This window comes from Lutra lutra, chromosome 13 (genome assembly GCF_902655055.1).
Source record: "Lutra lutra chromosome 13, mLutLut1.2, whole genome shotgun sequence".
NCBI lineage: Eukaryota > Metazoa > Chordata > Mammalia > Carnivora > Mustelidae > Lutra > Lutra lutra.
Window position 1 is genome coordinate 86025801 of NC_062290.1, and position 5057 is coordinate 86030857.

Here is a 5057-nt window from a genome sequence, read left to right on the forward strand (position 1 = left end):
CAGTGCAAGTCAGGGACCGCCATGGAGAAGGTGCAGTCGGACCACAGGTCAGTCTTTGGTCCAGGAGCTGGAGGCCTACTTCAATTCCTGTGAGCAGTCCCCTGGGTCACTGTGCTTTGTGACAAGTTCTATGGACGCCCCAGGGGCTATGCCTACATGGAGTTTGTGCTGAGAGCTCAGCCCGGGCTTCGGTGGAGCTGGACAAGGTGTCTTCTGAGGCCGGGTCATCGCGGTGCTGCCCTCAATGGCCACCGTGCCAGGGACCCACTCTTTGGACCACGGGGGCTTGCGGAGACAGCCAGGTGCCCAAGGAGGACCATTCCCCCGCCGGAGCCGCCAGGTTGAGGCCCGCTTCAGACCACGAGGGTGGAACCAGGGCGTGGAAGGTTCTTATCGTGGTGGTCACCGTTTTGAAGGGAGGACCTGACTTGGAGAGTGGGGCCAGGGCGGGTCAGGAGGAAACAGCCGCACTCCGGGCGGGACCAGGGGTTCAGTGCGGGAATAGCTGCCCTGTCCCCTTCACTCTCCAGGGCTCTTGGTGGGGGGCAGGGTGGGTCCCCTCCCACATTCCTCTACCCAAGTCCTAACCCCTAACCCCCAACTGATGTCCCCATGAGAAGCGGGAGAAGCCAAGGAGAGAGGCTTCAGGACAAACCAGCCCCCTGCCAATACCTTGACCTTGTGTTTTACCTTTCGGAACTGTGAGAAAAGAACTGTCTTGTTTAAGCCATCCAGCTCTGGTGTGTGTCATGGCAGCTCTGAATCCTCTCCCTGGTGGCCTAATCTGCACTGAGGGGTGCGAGCGGGGCAGCTGGTCACCCAGGAGCCGATGCCGGATAAAACAGGACACCCAGCCCAAGTGGAATCGCAGAAGAACCACGAATAATTTGGGGGGCATTCATTGAATGGGACACACTTACACTAAAATAAACCCCTTATCCAACTGAGATTCAAATTTCATTGGCTGTCCTGTATGTGCATTTGCTAGATCCGGCCCCCGGCCTGAGAGTGGATCAAGGACACAGCGCCCAGCCGGGCCGCCCAGACTGGGGTGAGAGCCCGAGGGCTGCTTCTCAGGCCTGGGCCTCTCTCCCCGAATGGTTCCCACCTCCCGCACAAACATATTTATTGGGCTTGATGGCAAACAGATTATGCTTGTCCCGGGAAGGGCAGCTCGAGAGAGAGAAAACCTTGAAGTCCGGGAAATAATGATGAGGGGAGTTAAATTAAAGTGCATAAAACCCTCCCGAGAGATAACGTCAGGGTGAGTTACAGGCCCGATAAGGGACTGGGGGCTCGCAGAGGGGGCTCAGAAAGGTCGCCCGGCGGCGCGCAGAGGACCAGGAATCATAAATATGGGGCAAGATGCCCAGCCGGGGTCGCCGGGGTGAAAATATTGGGGTCATTCCAAAAACAATTATCCTGCTTGGTTTGCTCTTCGGGTCTTGTAAATCGTTCACCTTTTATAAAAGATTTCTGGGGAAAGAGGCACTTTGGAAGCTCTAACTGATTTTCGCGGCGGCCTCTTGGTGGTTCTGCTAAAAGAAAACAAAAAGACAAAGGGGGAAAACGTAATTACCCAGCATTCTCAGGGGCGTGGGGATGGGCTGATGGGTTTCTTCCCATGTCTCGGAGCGTTGAGGCTATCCTGGGCTCTGACTCACTTCGTTTGGAGCCTGGTCACAGTTCGATAATTCATTTGTTCCGTTTCGCATCCAGCTGCAGTGGGGCCCTTGCTACCCAGTGGGCCCTGCATTTGGGGGCAGACATGGCCGCCATGTGGCCGCCATCTTGACCAACGTGAGGTCATCCTGGCAGACAAGGCAGTGGTGTTCTGGGCCAACATGTACTGAGGCTCACGCGCCCACATGGGCTCCCAGAGCTAGAGCATAGGTCTAGGCCGGGCCTGGGCTCCAGCTCACTGCCCCACTGCCTTCGCCCCATGGTCTGTCCAAGAGGACCCTGGTTCAAGCTCTGTGTCTCTGTGTTCTGGGACAGTCTGCAGCACCAGCGGAAGCTGACAGTTAGTTCTGCGTGACTTTATTGGGAGCTGCCATATGCCTTCCACAATGCGGGCCCCGATGCCTCGGGCTCAGCCGAGGGCTTCATTCTGGAGGCAGGCATTTCCTAGGCTTTTCTGTTCTCTCAACATGCGCGGTCACAGAGCTGGTGCTACCTCAGAAATCTCTCTCCCATCTGCTAGCCCTTGGAATCCACCTTACGGATGACTGGCCCTATTTTACAGATAAGGAAACTGAGACTCGCTCAGAGAGGTGACAGGACTGGCCTAGTGTCACACAAGTAGGGGGTGAAGCAGAGGTGGGATTTCAGTCCAGACTCCAGAACTGTGTTCTTGCCTGTGTCCCATGCCATGGTTCTCGTCAAGAACGATGGAGGGTTAAGACTGCCGGGTCTGGAGTCAGAGGAAACCTGCGGCCCCGCTTCCCCCTCACTGTGTGATCTTGGGCGATTCACTGAGCACGCTGAGCTTCACTCTCTTCCTCTGGGTAATGGGCACAATGCTATAGTCCCGCCACAGGGGCGTGGTGTGGAGTCCAGAAGCTCATCACCTTGAGGGGGTGGGGACAGGTGCCGAGCCCAGGCCTGGTGCCTCTAGCGCTCTCCAGAGGGGGAGGCTGTTGTTTTTATGTGTATTTGAGAAAGAGTTTCTCCCAATCATGTTTCTGGTCAGCCAACTCCCCAAAGGATATAATTATTCAAATTGAATAAACGTTTGCTGACTGGGTCATGGACTTCCTTTAGATTCAGGCCAGACTGAGGCGTAAGAGAAGGCAGGAGGAGGGCCAGAATCAGGGAGTGGCCATGCCTGCCCCAAACTAAACTCAGTGCTCACAGAGAAATACCATGCATTCATTCTTCATTCATTCATTCATTCATCTAGCAAATGTTACTGTGTGTCAGGCCTGCTCTGGGTGCTGGGTGCTGGGGTACAGTGAATGGGGAACAAGAGGACTTGAGGCCCCTGTACCCTGAGATCATATCCAAGACTGAGAGGCAAAGGGGAGTCAGAGAAGCCAGGGAGGGGGCCACTGCTGCGTGGTAGAGAATGGCAATGATGGCAGCAGGGAAAAAGATAGAGGGGCCCTGATGATCGCCATGGAAGGGCATGGGCTAACTGTGGCTCAGAGAGGCCAAGTGACTGGCCCAAGGTCACACAGCTAATAGGCAACAGCACTGGTGTGCCTGACTCCAGAGGCCATGCTCTCAGCTGGCACCTGACACAGCTTCCCTTGGATTGCCTGAAACAGCATTGCCACCTGAGTTCTGACTTACCCCCGTTCTAGAAATGTCTACACATGCTTCCGCAAAAGAGAACTTGGGCGATGCTGAACATGGCATCCCCTTCCCAGAGCATAGTGGGCGGTGGTTAATTAAAGGCTCTGAGGGGTCCTGCAGCCTTTCCCCTCTGTGTCCATGGAACCCTTCTGGGGACTAGGACACCTAACATTCATTCCATTCCTTCACAAATATTTGCTGGGCAGGCGCTACCTGCCCGCACTGAGGAAGGAAGAAGGTGTGGTCCCTCCCCTGGTTGTAGACAGTTGGTGTCAGGCTTCACCTTGCGACAGTGCACCTGGGCAGGAGGGGGCTGCCGAAGATTGCGTGATCGTCCTCCTCCATGCTCCTGACTTGCTGAGTACCCCCCGGCCCGGTCCGGGCTACCATTGCTGATCCCGCCGGGAGCCTCCCCCTGGGAGTTAGTGATCAGAGGTGGAGGAGGGGCAGGGGTGGCAATGCAGATGGGGAGTGCGCGGTCTTGGGGCTGAGGCTCCCGGGCATCTTCACCGGTGGGATTCCCCGAAGGAGACAGAGAGAGGGAGAGATGACCCATAACCCAGCCCTCAGGGTGTGGCTCGGTCCTCGAGGGCCCGGCTTGGTTCCCGTGGTGCCTGGATGGGCTGAGGGCTGTGGATTTTTATGGGACTCCCATTGTCTACATTCTCATGGCTTCTTTTCCTTGCAGTCAAAATGTCTTGGCCAAGAGGATGACCAGGCCCCTCCTTGGATGCTCTGGAAACCAGAAACTCCAGTCAGCAGCAGGTATGAGGAGAGCGGCAGAGGCCCTGGCAGGCTTCCTGGAGGAGGAGGAGGTCTTGAAGTCAGGCCGGCAGGACCGGCCACCTCAGGTATCCACTGGAAGACTGTGGACATGATGGTGATGAGCAAGGGCTTGGGCGTCTGGAAGGGCCCTGCTCGAATCCCAGCTCTGCCCTTAGCAGCCGTGTGACCTTGGGAAAAATGACAGGACTCCTGTGAGCCTCGATTTCCTTATCTGTCCAATGAGATAAAGACCGAACCTCAAAGTGATCTTGAAGGCCTTCGCCCAGGGTGGCCCAGAAGAACATTCCACTGGTGTTGAGCGTTGGCCGTGCAACAGAGACAGGATTCTTTCTCTTCTCCTCACATTTTTTTTCTCCTCGGAAGAACTAGAGACTCTCTGGAAAATACTCCTTGACCTGAAAAAGCCCCAACTGGACGCTCCTGTGGGTCTGTTACAGACATGACTTTGCAAATCAGATGTGACAGGGAAATGTGTGCCAAGATGGTGGCCAGCTGTTCGGCTGTGGGGAAGGGGCTGCTTAGAGACGTGTGCGGCCTCCTCAGAGAGCAGACGGCCGTCAGCCTCGGCTGTGCCCGGGGCACAGGTGTGTGAGAGTGGGCGCCCCTGCCTGGGAGGGGGGAGGGCTAGTGGGCTGCTGGCGGATTAAACTCACACACACACTCACACACACACCACTGTTCCCAGAGAAGCTGGGGTGGGAGCGAGGACTCCACCGTACCCACTCGGAGGAGGTAGACATTCGGGATTGGAGTCAGAAGCAGGTGCAGGTCCCACAGACACCCCTTCCTCACCGGGCAAACTCCTTCGCTCTCGAGGCCTTGCTGTTGTGGAAGGACGCTAAGGGTCCCTGCTTCTCAGTGAGTGCAAGAAGACACACACAAAAAATTCAATTTTGTAATGACAGTGGTTGGCATGTCATAACTGCTACAGCGGTCCGCTGATCTCACCGTCCCCTCTCCTGCTCTGTAAGCGG